We start from the raw sequence: 16136 nt of genomic DNA on the forward strand, positions 1-16136 counted from the left end.
TAAGAATGTCCCATGAGACCTGCTCTCCAGGAGGCTGAAAGGTGGGGATCTGATGAGGAACCTGCACCGATAAAGCGGTCTTTGGTCCCAATAAAGTGAATTTGACCAGATGGTGTTTGAAGAGGGGTCCCCTGAGACGGCTGCCCATCTGTTTCCCGTTGAAAGGGTCCATGGACCACCGCTTCAGAATCACCAAGGAGCTCCTGAGGATGCAGATTCTGAGGTCCCTGGTCCTGGAGGAGAATGTCTATGATTGAGCACCAGGAAGTAGTGTTTTCAGCAAGTTTTCTAAGTGACCCTTTTCTGCCCCAATTGAGTTTGGCATCCATTTTCCTAAGATAAGACTGGTCTTTATCTTTTGACAAAGAAACAAATCTAACCCACGTATCCATGGTGCCACAGTAGCGGTGGAACCTGCAACTTCATAGCGAGAGCTGGCTCAGCCCTCTGTGGTTTGGTTGGTTTTGTGGTTATTTTGTCTAACTTTAATGTTTTGTAGTTTACTTAAGCATGTATTTCAGTATAATTGGTTTTCAGAATTAGTAAGAAGAGAAGAATGAAGCCATTTGCAGAAGAAAAAACTAAGCCAGGAAGAGAAAGCAGCTGAGAGTAAGGGGGAAGGGAGAACTAGAAGAAAAGGCAGCCCAGTGGGCCAGACTGGGGGAGGGGGGAGGGGCAGAAGCACACGAGAGAGGAAAAACAGATCATTCGTGAGCAGCTGTCAACAGGACTTCAGAAAGACGGATCTTCACGATGTTTCACTGTGGGTCAATCTCAAGAGACTTGAGATGTTTACATTCATTCTGAGGCTTTTTTTGGATGTTGGGCTGGTATCATACTTGCATGTGAAATCACCCTGAGGTGGCCGCCAGGCACCCCCGTTATCTGTGGGCTACAGACAGTTATGAAAAACAAGGAATTCAGAATATTGACAGGTCCCAGGGTACAAATGTTTTACTGCAGTGACCGCACAGGGAAGGAAGAAGTAAAGACAGGAGGGGCCGAGAGCCAAGGACCAGAGGCCCCAAGGAGGCACTGAAGCAGCGACGTCTTGACAGAAGCGCTGGTGACACCCACCCTCTAGGGACCAGGTGAGGAGGGAAGACAGGAGCTGGGGGTTGCACTAGTATAACCACCTCTTCAGTGCTTCAGAGGATCAAGCTCCACTGTCTGGGCTTTTCAGGGGGTGAAGTGGGGATGGGAGAGAAGGAATACTGTAGCGTGAGAGGGGAGTGGGAGGGGATGTATGGGAGGGGGCTACTCTAGGTTTCAGCTTCTGTCCTAAAATCAAAGCACACCTTACCCTGAAGAACTCATTTCCTTCTGACACCCACTCCTGACCCCCAGGCAAGATTCATAGTTCTATCGAACGGGCAGAGTCCTTCTACTTAAGTTTCTTCTCTTTACGGAAGTCATTTCTTGAGAACTAGTAAGCCTGGCTTGGGCTTTATTCTGCTAAGAACAGCACTGCCTCCAGCGCTGGAGTATGTCAAGTTTTCCTTCACTGACAGATAATGGAGGCTGCCCAGCCCCAAATTAATCATCCCAGTTTCTCAGAAGGGGAGAAACATCATCCAATCCAACCCTGTACGCCAAGTGCCTGGCACGCAGTGGCCGCTCACTACAGCCAAGTCATTGCCATCCTGGAGATCCGCCAGAGCGCCTTGCCCTTGACCTGTGTGTCCCAGGGCCTCCCCCACCACCCTGCCCATCAGTGGCCCATGGAGCTGAGGTCCCATCACGCTTTGGCCCAGGCACAGCACGAGTGACCAGCTTCTGTCATGCTGGCCAGAATCCACAACCCCCGCTGAGCTCAGGCAGGGGCACCTCCAAAGAGAACAGGGACCCCAGCCCAGGGGACTAGGGACTGAGGGAAGCTGCAAGGGTGGAATTCCTGAGATTGGCTGTCTCTTGTTCTTCGTGTTCCTTTAAACCTTTTTTTAAAGGGGCGAAAGGGGAAGTTTTTCTCAGAGACAGTCACAGCCAGGCATCATCCCTGCTGGCTTCCGACCTCATCCCTCCCCCAACCCTCCGGGGTGGAAATTCCTGATCTATCCCGAGGTCCAGGCCCGGTGACATTCCAGACCAGAAGCCGGAAGACGGCCGACAGCCACAGCCCCCAAAGAGCTGCCCCTGATTTGCTGGCTCTGCCTATAAGTGACACTCACGGAGAGCGGCCCGCACGTCCCCACCTCGCTGGAAGCCACCATCGCCTGTGTGTGAAGTAGCCTTCCTTGTCTCCCTGCTTCTACACTGCTCGACCCCAATCCCAGAACCTTTTCCCAGGCAGCAGCCAGTCTGCTCTTATCTACTCCGCTCGCAGGGTGAAAGCCCCAGGGTCCTCACGGGGGGCCCTCCTCTCGTCTTCTACCCCTGGTGGGCTTTCCCCTTCTCACTCTTCCTCCAGCCCCCTCACTGTGCCTGGAGCACTAGGCCGCCCCTGCTCAAGGCCTTTGCACCAGCACGTCCCTGTGTCTAGAAGGTTCCTCCTCCTGGAATTGTCCGTGGTTCACTCTCCCATCCTTAAGGTTTTCGCTCAAATGTCACCTTTTGGGGAGGCCAACCTTGCAAGCCTCTCATCTCTCTACCACGCCCTCTCACCTGTGGCTTGCTTTCCATAGGGCCCCTTCTGATCATGTTCCAGCACTCCATGTTGTCTGTTTATTGTGTTCAGTGTCTGCCTCTTGCCACTATAATGTAAGTTCCTCGAGGACAGTATTCTGTCTATTTTGTTTGCCAGTATATCCCTCTCGAGCTCTTAGGCGTTTCATAAATATTTGTTGAATGGATGCCTCTGTCCTCCCAGTTAGTCTGAGCCAGCTGGGCTGTGGGGTCCACAGCTTCTCTGAGCAGCATCCTGCCTTCCTGTGCTCCCCACCATTAGTTAGTGACGGTCTCACTCCCCAGCACCCAGGCCAAACCCTCATGTCGTAAGCTGGGCTTCTCCACCGGTTCTGCCCTAGACCCCCTTCTGCCCATACCCGTCTTGTCTGGGCCCAGTTCCCTCCCCGCCCAGAGCCTTGCTTCACTCGATGGATTCATCTCCCCCTGTCCTGCCGTGGGTTCCCGCTGGGCTCTGGGCGGCCATGAGAGCCTGTGCTACTTCTCCCTGTCCTCCCTGATACCTGAGCTCCGGCTGAGAGGTATTCCCAATATTAGAGCAAACCAGAGGCTAGCAGTGGCTAGTGAAGGGAAAACAGAATTTATTCAGAAATTATTGCATTAGGGGGAAAGAGACCTCAGTATAGAGCGGAGCTCAGGTCTGAATCTAATAAGAACAAGTTGCAGAACGGGGGTGGTGGGGAACTTTCCCTGGTGGCCAGAGGGTAAGACTCCGCACTCCCAGTGCAGGGGGCCCACGTTCAATCCCTGCTCGGGGAACTAGATCCCACATGCATGCCACAACCAAGAAGCCTGCATGCTGTAACTAAGAAGTCTGCATTGCCACAACTAAAAAAACAAGAAGGAAAAAAAAAAGATCCCGCATGCTGCAACTAAGACCCAGCGTGGCCAAAATAAATAATAAGTGAATGAATAAAAAAAAAGAACAAGTGGGGATTTATAGCGGAGGAGCAGGTCGGGGGTTCCGTGGATGGAAAATTACTAACAGGAAACAACAATGGTCACGGGGTGGAGAGTGGACTCTGGTTAAGCAGAACAGGATTCTTGCTGAAGGCAAGCAGGGTGATCAGATACCAAAAATGGGGGATGAAGGATGTGGCCAGCTGTCGAGGTAATCGCATATCAAGGGTGGTCAGGTACCAATGATGGGGGGGTTCTCTCTAAGTTGACTTAGCAGGATTCCCGCTGAAACTGAGCAACACAGGCCCACCAAGGTTGGATACTGAAGTCCAAGGTCAAAGCCTAGTTGAGAAGAAGGCTTAGAGGAGCCTGACTGTGGTTTGGCCAATGGGAGGGGCTTCATCCCCACCTCGGGGAGCAGAACCCTCTGCTGGCACCGCTCGCACCTACGTTACGTGATCCGGCTGCAGGGCCTGGTCCACGCCTACTGCCCTGCCTTTAACAGCCCAGACCAGTCAAGACACGGCAAGAACGGCCTGCAGGCGTGAGGACCTTGCTTCCACCCAGCCCTAGCTGTCCACTCCCCACAGCCTCCACATAACGCTGTGAGTGACGGGGTGGGACAGAGCAGAGCCCGACTGCTGGGGAGCCAGAATGCCAGCCCAGGGCAAGCCCAGGTGCCTCGAGAAACACTCAATCACTGAGAGACTTGCCAGTTCTTCGTGGCCCCAGCTGAAATCCCAGGGGCCACCTCAGGTCCCCAGCCCCTGTGGCCACCTTCAGTTCTGATCCTGGCTTGGAGACAATTACCTCAGGCTGTTTTGCCCACAGATTGTGAGGAAGGAACAAGAGGCTTTTAGCCCGGAGATGGAAACAACCTAAGTGTCCATCATCGGATGAATGGATAAAGAAGATGTGGCACATATATACAATGGAATATTACTCAGCCATAAAAAGAAACGAAATTGAGCTATTTGTAATGAGGTGGATAGACCTAGAGTCTGTCATACAGAGTGAAGTAAGTCAGAAAGAGAAAGACAAATACCGTATGCTAACACATATATATGGAATCTAAGAAAAAAAAATGTCATGAAGAACCTAGGGGTAAGACAGGAGTAAAGACACAGACCTACTAGAGAATGGACTTGAGGACATGGGGAGGGAGAAGGGTAAGCTGGGAAGAAGTGAGAGAGAGGCATGGACATATATACACTACCAAACGTAAGGTAGATAGCTAGTGGGAAGCAGCCGCATAGCACAGGGAGATCAGCTCGGTGCTTTGTGACCGCCTGGAGGGGTGGGATAGGGAGGGTGGGAGGGAGGGTGACGCAAGAGGGAAGAGATATGGGGATATATGTATATGTATAACTGATTCACTTTGTTATAAAGCAAAAACTAACACACCAGTGTAAAGCAATTATACTCTAATAAAGATGTAAAATAATAATAATAAAAAGAGGCTTTAAACTCAGTAAGCTTAGCTGCTGCAACTCTCATTTTTATTTAGGAAAGAAATGGATTAAGAATTCAAGACTCCATCTCATCTGTTGATCTGTCTCTGCCCTCTGATTCATTCCAAAGACGGGGCTGGTCTATGAGCCAAGCTGGATATTTTCACACTAGGTCCCAGGTTCTTAATGGGTCTCTTCTGATAACGGCCCCACTGAGAGAGCCACATGGGGGGCATGGCCTACAAGTAGGCAGATTCCTAGGTTAAGTGGCATGTGCTGTGAGCTGTCTGAGGTTCCACGGTTTTAGCTTATTCCTTTCCTGTTTACCAGTCAGATCCCAGTCCTGTCTGGGCCCTAACCCCACACCCTCTACCCCTGCATCGCATCTGTCTAGAATTGACCTGCTATGTCCAGTCCTGCCTTCAATTTCTGACCTTTACCCCATAAGCCCAAGGATTACTTCCCCTCCTTAATATGCCTTCTTCTTAAATGTTCCCAAGGAAATGCCTACCCCACCCCAAAGAAGCAAGAAGGAGGAACCAGGGGGGTCTTTTTACAGCTTCCTTCAAGTTCAGAACTGTCAAGGACACCCGAGCCCACGAGCCACGAATTCCACAGCCATCGGAAATGCTGAGTGTGTATAGAAGGTGAGGAGAGAAATGGGGTTTCATATGCTCCCACTCCTAAGAATTCCCAGAGAAAAAAAATGTTTGTAAATGCCAAAAACATGATAGGACTGTCCATGAAATCAGCTATGAGAGTTCTGAAACGTAAGTCATGGTTCTGTTTGTTCTGAAATTTCTTGGTATATCCTCACATGGAGGATGGGCCTAGGGACCTTGCTGGAGTCTCTTTTATAAGGCACTAATTCCATGGCTTAAGCTCCCCCCCACTAATACTATCACAGCAGGCATTAGTATTTCACATTTGAATTGTAGGAGCTCACAAATATTCAGACCATAGCACTAGGTCATAAAAAGGATATCTTCACCTGGTGCACTCTCTCTTTCTCTCTTGGATAGCTCAGTCTGGTGAAGGCCAGCCACCATGTCATGAGGACACACGATCAGCCCTTTGAGAGGTCCACACGTGGCCAAGTTCATGTGGACAGGAACCAATGCACCAGCACCAACTTGCTGGCCATGTGAGTGGATCCTCCAGCCTCAATCAAGCCTTCAGGTGATTCCAGCCCCCAAACCTGCAAGTCTTCCAGCTGAGGCTCCAGACATCGATCGTAGGACTGTGTCCTGTCTAAATCCTCCCTCACTCCCATGTCCTGTCTGAATTCCTGATCCACAGAAACTGTGAGATGATAAATGCTTACTGTTGTTTTAAGCCTCTAAGTTTTGGGGGTGGTTTGTTATGCAGCATTAGAACTCTAATACACGTGGCTTCACCTAATCTCAAGAGGATGGGGAAATCTAAGGGTCCCACTGGCCTAGAGATGGGAGAAGCTCGTTATAGGCAAGTATCCTGATCTTACTAGAAGAACTTATCAATGAGCAGTTTTCAGACAAAACCCAGGACTCACACTCCTTCCTTTGATGGTTCATAGATAGTTGTCATCTGAAAAATCAAGGGATTGCTCCCGTCCCAAGGTACCACCAGGAATAATATCCAAGGTCATAGATGTGCAGCAATAACACATTAGAAATTTTTAAATGCCATTGCTGAAAAACGTCCAGATTTCAGAAATATTAAAGCGCAAAAGAATAAGCATCTTGGAATTAATGGAAATGGCATATCACTGGGTTTTCAGTCACATGCTCTCTTATTTCTGCCTGTGTTGTAGTTATTTGCCTTTATCTGGGAGATCTGAGGTGGTAGGTTTGGAGATAAAAAGAGAACATCAGTAGAAAGTCTTCATATTCAAAGCAAAGCACGTTGTCTTAGTCCATTCAGGCTGCTATTTAATAATTATTTTTAAAATCCATAGTTCCTATGTTTAAAGCAGTTCAGTGATCTCTTTATTGATGCCATTCTCTTTAACATAACACAATTAAAGTTTTCTGGGATCCAGAACAGATAACTCTGTATTTATATACCAAATTAAAAGGTAGACTGTATTTTTGTGATGACCATAACCCATCCATTGCATTTCTTTGTATTTTATTTGGTTGAGAGGAAATCAGTTCCTGAAATAATTTTGTCTCCCAATATCCAGTCTTCTTTACTTTCTTAGTGTTAAGAACCCCAATTTTTAACTGAGACATTGCTACCCTGCTACTCTCCCTTAAAGCTAGGTCATAGCTACACGACTAAATTTTGGCCAGTTAGATATAAGAAAAAGTGTTTTGTAACTTCTAGAAAGTGTCTTTAGAAGGATGGTGCAGAGACTTCTTTCCCCTTCTCTTCTTCCTGTTGGCTGGAGTGTGAATGTGATGACAGGAGCACTAACAGCCATCTTGGGTCATGAGGTAGTACAGTACTCATGGCAGAGTAGAAGAAAATGAGCCTGTGGCCTACAGAGTTGCCACATAGGCCTGGATTGTGTACCTCCAGATTTCTTTTACATAAGAAAAAAAAAATCTCTACCTTTTTAAAGCCACTGTTATTTGCTGAGTTGTTATTACATTAGACAAACCTACCCCTAATTAATAAAGGGGAACAGCCAAACTTCTTTTTCTATCAGCCATGGACTATTTCTCAGCTTCTAAAAACAAGTGCATTCTCAAAAGCTGCCCAACTCCTGAAGCACAGTAAGGCATGCTGCCCAAAACGCTAATCTGGGTTTAGAATTAAAGACATAAAATGATTTCACTGAGGCGAATTCAGTGTACACAGTAGCAAAGTTTGTAAGCCAGATGGATAACTTTGATTTACTCATATTATTTTCAAAATCAAATCAAGGCATCAATATTAGCTTGAGTAAACAGCAAATCCCCATCCCTAGCTGATGGTCCATTAGGACTAGCGTTATTGATTCAAAATGGCTGAGTTTTTGTTTAAACTGGCCCTCTGCTGGTCACTGTGTGACCACACCACAGTCGACAGCACATCCAATGGTATAATCTGCTTTGCAACTCTCTATTCCAGAGCCCATAGATCAGAGGGTTAAAACACTGGGCAAATGCAAAGACTCCAAAAAGCACCAGATTTAAAGCAAAGAAAAACACTCCACACATCTTTCCCAAACCTACGAATAACAAGGTTGATATCACATGTAAGCCAAACTGCACTAAATGAATAAGGACTGTTTTCCTTGCTTTGATATTTGACCTATTAAAATGGCCAGCCAGTTTCCCTTCTTTGTATATCAGAGAGTAACTTAGAATGATAGACAGAAGAAAGAAAAGGAAAACCATGCCAGTGGCTCTGGCAGGAATGCCATTCAAGACCACTGGGCAAAGGGGTTCAGATTTTAAAACAGCCCCCTGAGTAGAGCTAGTGCCCTCTATGAGCAATAAGCAAGCATTCTTCACTATAATAATTATCCAAGTGCCAGCCGGAATCCTATACTTAACTGAATCTACAAAAGACAGAGAAATCAAAGGCCAGCAAATTGCTAGGTAGGTGTTGACAGCCATCAAGCCCAGAGCGAAGAGAATCCCTTCTCCAACACTTTGCTGTGCCCCAAACACCACCCAGCACGGGGCTGTTGGCCAAGAGGGCCCACGTCCCTTGGAAAACCACCCCCAGACCACAGGATGACATGCACAGCAGATGGTGGCAAAGGAGGATGTATCGGACCTCTCTCCTCAGTTTTGAATTCTGTGACACGATTGTGATAATGATGACATGTGGCAAAGGAGAAAGCCACCACATACACAGAAGCCTTCACTGCTGCTTCCAGCCTCAGCCAATCTGATGTGCTGCAGTGCTCGGAAGACAAGTTCATGATCTTTGGGGAAACTTGGATCCTGCAGGAGGAAAGAATGAGAAAGGATGGATCTGTGTGAAAGCTTCTTGTGTGGCTTTCTGACCCTCTGACCTTGTGTACAGTCTCAAGGAACAGATTGCATGTTTTTCGGTATAGACGATGACACCTTTAGAGAGTGTTGACATGGATCAGGGAAACTGGAGGAATCATCTGGAGTTCTCTCTTCACTTCAGGGGAGGGACATTGTGATATTAAGATTTATAATAAGAGATATATATATGGTCTTTGCTCCATTTCTGGCACAAAGCTAAAACTCTTGGAACTTCCTAAGTGAGGAGAGTGACAACCGTCTTTTGTTATGTTAATGAGGTGACTTTTGGAAAGCCCCTCGGTCACCTAAGGATGGAGACTGGTTGTCAGGGGCCCCAGCCTTGTGATTAGATGGTTGGAACTTTCAGTCCCACCCCCAGCCTCCTTGGGCCTCCAGGGAGGGAAGAGGGGCTGGAGGTTGAACCAGTCATTAATGGCTAATGATTTCATCAGCCATGGCTGTGTGGTGAAGCCTCCATAAAAACCCAAAGGACGAGGTTGGGAGAGCGTCCAGGTTGGTGAACACGTGGGGATTTAGGGGTAGTGGCTCGCCTGGAGAGGGCACGGAAGCTTCGCGGCCCCTCCCCGTACCCTGCCCTATGCATTTCTTTCTTTTTTTTTTTTTTTTTTTTGCAGTACGCAGGCCTCTCACTGCTGTGGCCTCTCCCGTTGCGGAGCACAGGCTCCGGACGCGCAGGCTCAGCGGCCGTGGCTCACGGGCCCAGCCGCTCCGCGGCATGTGGGATCTTCCCGGACCAGGGCACGAACCCGTGTCCCCTGCATCGACAGGTGGACTCTCAACCACTGCACCACCAGGGAAGCCCTGCCCTAGCATTTCTGAGTTATATTCTTTTATAATAAACTGGGAGCTTAGTAAGCAAAATGTTTCTATGAATTCTGTGAGCCCCTCTAGCAAATTACTCAGACCCAAAGAGGGTGCAGGTCAGAAACACAGATGACCACATGTACTTGCAGTTGGGGTCTGGCGTGGTGGCAGGGGGATAGTCTTGTAGGACTGAGCCCTTAACCTGTGGGATTTGACACTATCTCTAGACATATAGTATCAGAACCGAGTTGAACTGTAGGACACCCAGCTGGTGTTGGAGCATTGCTTTGGTTGTGGTGGGCGGACTCCCCCCCACCGCCAGAATTGGAATCAGAACTTTAGACATATGCTCAGATCGTTTAAAAGGAGGGTTTGAAAGATATGCTCTCAGTACTCAGCAAATTGCTCAAAAGCAGGTCAAAGTTTTACTCCTTAGGCATCCTTTTCTGTCTTTGATTGTGAGAACTTCTGCTCAATTCGGAGCACAAAGCACAGCATGGTAAAAGTCAATTGATCAGCCGTCAACTGCGTCAACGCAGAGCTCTGAGGGAGAAGTTAGGGCCAAAGCTGTGAGGAGTGGGGGGAACTCGTTGATGCAAAGACTTGAATTCATCTGGGTCCCTAAGACATGAAAGGGAGACTAACAATAACGACGGCAGTCGACGTTGACATTTACCAGGTACTTCCCAGGGACCAAAAACTGTGCTCAGAGCATACTCCTCACTAAGCCTGGAGTATGTTTTATTTTCCACCACGGGGTTTGTTGCGCACTTTTCACAAATGGGGAACCCGAGACTTAGAGAGGATAAGTCATAGCCCGCTCAAGGCCGTACGATCATTGCCCAGTGGGACCAGGATTTGGATTTAGGCGTACAGCGCCAGAGCCCGCTCTCTCAACAACTACGAGGAGGAAATGCAAGGCCAAATGGATGCGTTCTCCCAGCTCTTCTTTAAGCAGTATCGTTTGTCCGACCAACTGGACCCCATTGGTAGGAAAATTGTTTCTGTTGGTAAGGAGCTGGAAGACGGACAGCCCAGGAAGTTGCTGGGATCTCGGGATTGCTGAGGGATGGGGTCCACTGAAATGGTAAGACGTGCACGGGGAATGGCACACTGTGTGGCAGCCTGGGGAGCCGCTGATTACACCGTCATTGCTGTCTCTGGGCCAGTCTGCTGTAGAGGTGCCGACTGTTGCCTGCCCGCCTGCAGTGCTCTCCAGGGGTGGACCCCACCATCGCCTCGCTTCCTTGCTTCCTTACGACCTCCTCCTCCATCAAAGTTGCCTGGGCTGGGAGAAGTCTGCCTCGTGGAAAATCGTTCTGCAGGCTGTGCTGCGTCCATCAGTGTGTGTCTCTTAAAAAATCCAACCGTGGGATTCTCAGAGAACGTAGTCCCAGCGTGATGGCATGTCGGAGTGTAGGTGAGAGGAAGAAAGAGACAGAGAGTGGCTGGAGAGGAGCAAAGAGAAGCAGGGACCACGGAAGCCCTTGCAAGACAGAGAGCAACCTGGGTTCCTGGACTTCTGATTCCACCAAGATGCCCTGCATTTTCTGTCCTTGGGTTCTACAAATATCACACCCTCCTCTACTATTTGAGCTAGCTTCAATAGGTTTCTATTCGTTTATTCTGGCTCCTAGAGATGAAAGTATATAAAATGGACCCTGAAGAAGCACACTAAGTGCTACTGCTTTCCTAAAGGGCAAACCACAATGGAGGTACGACGATGCCACGCCCTGAGAACTGAAAATGCCGAAGTTCCTTATGAAATCGCTTCCTGAAGGCCCAATTTTTTTCCTACATATTGTGTTGTCACCCTTTGTGGAGAATTTTCCCTGTTCTGATGGATTTTTGTGCATGGTCACGCTGTTGAACTCCAGGCTTTTATTCTCTCTACTCTCCAGCTCTTCAGAGAGGAATAGAAATTGTAATGGTCACTGTCATTGTCAGGCTTTCTTTTAGCTGCAGGTTTTTCAGTCAAACTCTTACTAGAACCCCTCAGTAATAAACAGGAAAAGGCACATCTGCTGGCATTACACGCCTCCTCCTTAACCTGTTGCTCCCAGAGCACACGGCTGTAACCGCCCTCAGGGCGCCACCCTAGAAATGGAGGGCTCCCATAGGGACTGCATGAAGACCCTGATAAGCGGGAACAAACACTCTGCCTCTGGACTGGAGAATCACATGAACTGGGCTCTAAGCCTAGATTTGCTGCCAAAGAGGAATATGACTTTCGGTACTTAAATCACTTTGCTTCTCTGCTCCTTTGTTCCTTACATCACGCCCATGCAGCCTTGCCAAACTCCTTATCCCTCCTTTAACTCAGACCTGGAATATCTGGGCTTTTACCTGATTCTTGAGGACAAGATTACCCCACTCCTGCCCCAGAACGTTCTCATCTATTCCCCGTCTGACTAACGTGAATAGAACTCCTGGCTCTCCAGGACAGGGCCTGCCTTGCGTAGCAGTATTTGATAGGAACTCTGCAGAGCCGGCAGCCCACAAAGGAGAAATTTGCACAATGAAGACTTTGCAACCATAGCAAATACTTAGAACACTTTCTGTACATCTGAAATCTCCAGGAGGGTTGCAACGCTGCAAAATCAATGAGGGCAAGTAGTGTTGCCTTTCATTAATTTATGAGACCTCAAGAAAATCAGTCATTTATTCTGGATCATGCAGCCAGAAAGAACATCCCAGTCTCCAAATTCATATTCCTTCGTGGACATATAGTTGCATATCAAGAGCTCATGGCAACCAAACCCGTATAATAAGCCCTCATCTATACATATTACCTCCACTTAGAGTCTTTTCCTTCTGGAATTCTAAAATGGGGAATAATGTTTCCTTCTAGCCCAAAATGTTACCTTGGCTTCAGGATATTTTTTTGTTTTTTTTTTCTGGTACGCGGGCCTCTCACTGTTGTGGCCTCTCCCGTTGCAGAGCACAGGCTCCAGACGCGCAGGCTCAGCGGCCATGGCTCACGGGCCCAGCCGCTCCGCGGCACGTGGGATCTTCCTGGCCCGGGGCACGAACCCGTGTCCCCTGCATTGGCAGGCGGACGGACTCTCAACCACTGCGCCACCAGGGAAGCCCTGGCTTCAGTTTCGAAGTAAAATCTTGAAGCTTTAGAGATTTATGCAAAGAATTACATTATACCCACAATTTCCCTGGAAAAAAAAATCAGAATCAGCCACTCCCTACACAAATCTTGTAAGAAGCAGAGGTGTGGGAGGCTGGAATGGGTACATACAAGACAGCGAAGCACCTGGGTGTCGTCCTAAGTGCCCTGCTGGGGACCAACCAGCAGGCTGCCCACAGTGAGAGACTGAAGCTACAAAAGGATTTGGCCAGACCATATATAAAAATAGAACTCTCACCTGCAACCTGCAGCAACGTGCCCAGGAAACCAAGCCCTTAGCTACAGTAACCAGCCCAGGAAGGCAGCCTGCGCTACGTCAGACCTGGGGGAAGTCGGATTGCTGTCTCTACTGACAATGCAGGAAGGCAAACAACACCTGTAACAAAACAGCCGGGACATGAATAGCTGACAACTTCCCCAACTTTTGCCCCTGCTTCCAACTTAAGACCAACCAGAAGAATCAAATATGCACCCCTAACCGATCATAGGCCACCCCACTTCCTATTGGCCACCTCCAGCTTCCCCAGGCCCACAGTCCCCCATCTAAGCTTACCTGAAACCCTCCCTTTTTTCCATCAGAAAGCTTTCCCGCTCCCCTGCCAGTGAGTTTCCTCCAAACTGCAAGTGATGTTGGCTGATTCCCTTGTTCTAGCAAGTTCTGAATAGATGGCCTTTGCTTTTCTCCTGTGGTTGGTCTTTGTTTATCTCCACATGGGTCTGAAAAAATAGTCCTAGTGGCCCTGAAACAGGACATGCACTTGGAGACGTTTCTCCAGGAAGCTAATAAACTTGGGGCAGCCCATGCTTCCTCTCTCTCCTCTGCCCCTTCCGGTCAGCAGCAGGGGCATGGTGGGCAGCTTGGGCCAAGTGAGACACATTCCCTTCATGGAGGGGCAGCTGCTGCCTTGGCCTTATTGTGAGCTCTGGGTCACTGAGCTGGGGGTATTTCTCCCTTCTCTCACCTCTGAGGGTCCCCAAGGTAACCACTCCTGAATGGACACCACACTTGAGGAGAAAATCAAAGGAGCACTGGACGTGTACAATGTGAGTGACGGGCCTGGAAGGGAGCATTAGAAAATGATATTTTGTTACGACAGATAACATGTGTTGATGGTTCACTGTGAATGAGGCCGACTGCTTTCATATGCACAACGAGATTATTAAGTAGACACTATCATTATTCCCACTTTTCAGTAAAGAAAACTGAGGGGTAGAGGAAGGAAGTAACTCTCGGGGTTAATTAGCCCATGACAGTGATGCTGGAATTTGGACAGCGCGGTCCAACTCTAGGGCTCACTCCCTAAACCACTGGGCCAGGGCCCTCAGTCAGTGAAGATTGATATTTAAAGGTTGTAAAGGGGTCCTCACACTTCTTCTCAGGGAGTTGCTGGTTAACGGTGAAGTCTGAATCATAACTCAGTTGTTATGATTTCTGAGATAACATTTTGTTATTGTTATTTGTTGAGTTAGGAAAAAACTCGATTATATTGTAGCCGTATTAGAGTACCATATTGATGCATATGAATTGAATTCTTTTTTTTTTTTTTTTTTTGGCAGTACACGGGCCTCTCACTGTTGTGGCCTCTCCCGTTGCGGAGCACAGGCTCCGGACACACAGGCTCAGCGGCCATGGCTCACGGGCCCAGCTGCTCCGCAGCATGTGGGATCTTCCCGGACCGGGGCACGAACCCGTGTCCCCTGCATCGGCAGGTGGACTCTCAACCACTGTGCCACCAGAGAAGCCCCGAATTGAATTCTTTTTTTAAAAAAAGGAAAAACTATTTTAAAGGCTGAGCGGGTGTTAGGGTCTGTGTTTGTGTCCCCTCCACCACCAAATTCAGATGTTGAAACCTTAACCCCCAGAACCTCAAAATGTGACTGTATTTGGAGACAGGGTCTTGAAAGAGGCAATTAAGTTAAAATGAGAACATTAGGGAGGCCCTTATCCAATCTGACTGGTGCCCTGTGTCCTTGTAACAGAGGAGATTAGGACACAGAGAGAGAGAGAGGCCCTAGATGTGTGTACGTTCAGAGGAAAGACCAAGTAAAGAAGCAGCAAGAGGCCTACCATCTGCCAAGTGGTTGCTGGCAGAAGGCCAGTGAGAAAAGTGGATACGTCCAGAATGGCCCCTAAAACCCTTCCCAAATGATCAGACCTCCTCTCTCACAATAAACATGCCACCTTCTCTTTAAACATGTCTAATTGTGGCCTTACTTCTTTAGCACTTTAAAAATCACTCCAGTCTGTGAAGCTTCTGTGATCACCTCTGTTATTCTCCTCCAAGTGGGCAGGAAGGAAGGGAGGGAACTGGTGTTTACTGAACGCCAGGCACTTGACATCAAGAATGAGCACTTACTAAATATTAGCTGTGAGTGTTAACCATCTGGAAAGAGCTCTCAGGGGTGATGCGGAGAACCGGGTAAAATCACAAGCCTCTGAAGGTATATCCTGTGACTTCTGAAGACAGAAAAATTACATATTTTGCTAGTGAGAGCTTTCCCAGGCAGTTAACCTGCTCTTTTTTATAAAAAGGGGAAATCGTCAAGCTTCCTTCCCCAATTTTTTTCTGATCAAAACTTTGATCTACAGACATTCTTCTAAGCACTCTTAGGATTCCTTAATCTAAAGACACACAACCTTGCTTTAATGAAACATGGCCCTTTCTTAACGCTCAGAAACACTTCTTAAAAAACAATGTGCACCACACACCTACGGTTAATTAATCTTCGACAAAGAGGAAAGAACATACGATGGAGAAAAGACAGTCTCTTCAGCAAGTAGCGTTTGGAAAGCTGGACAGCTGCATGTAAATCAGTGAAGTTAGAGCACTCCCTCACACCATACACAAAAATAAACTCAAAATGGCTTAAAGACTTAAATATAAGTCATGACACCATAAAACTCCTAGAAGAGAACATAGGCAAACAATCTCTGACAGAAATCATAGCAATACTGTCTTAGGTCAGTCTCCCAAGGCAAAAGAAATAAAAGCAAAGTTAAACAAATGGGACCTAAGCAAACTTATAAGCTTTTGCACAGCAAAAGAAACCATCAACAGAACAAAAAGACAACTCTCAAAATGGGAGAAAATACTTGCAAACGATGTAGAAACCAAACTTATGGTTACCAAGCTCTTAAATCCATGAGCTGGGGATACTCATTAACCAACACAGGCCAAGGCTCTGGTGTCAAAGAGCTTACACAATCGGGCTTCCCTGGTGGCGCAGTGGTTAAGAGTCTGCCTGCCGATGCAGGGGACGCGGGTTCGTGCCCCGGTCCGGGAAGAT

At 48.0% G+C, this 16136-nt stretch overlaps 2 long non-coding RNA genes across 2 annotated transcripts; one reads left to right on the top strand and one right to left on the bottom strand.

The window, feature by feature from the left end:
• The first annotated feature begins 743 nt into the window (after positions 1-743).
• LOC109548032 (uncharacterized) lies at positions 744-6926 on the top strand. The gene is made up of 3 exons (XR_004527346.2): positions 744-1091; positions 5474-5620; positions 5996-6926. It is a non-coding gene; the product is annotated as an uncharacterized lncRNA (long non-coding RNA).
• Positions 6914-14446, bottom strand: LOC109548033 (uncharacterized). The gene is made up of 2 exons (XR_002174026.3): positions 12574-14446; positions 6914-8833 (listed from the first exon to the last, which is right to left on the bottom strand). It is a non-coding gene; the product is annotated as an uncharacterized lncRNA (long non-coding RNA).
• Positions 14447-16136: the final 1690 nt, after the last annotated feature.

This window comes from Tursiops truncatus, chromosome 7 (assembly GCF_011762595.2).
Source record: "Tursiops truncatus isolate mTurTru1 chromosome 7, mTurTru1.mat.Y, whole genome shotgun sequence".
NCBI classification, from domain to species: Eukaryota; Metazoa; Chordata; class Mammalia; order Artiodactyla; family Delphinidae; genus Tursiops; species Tursiops truncatus.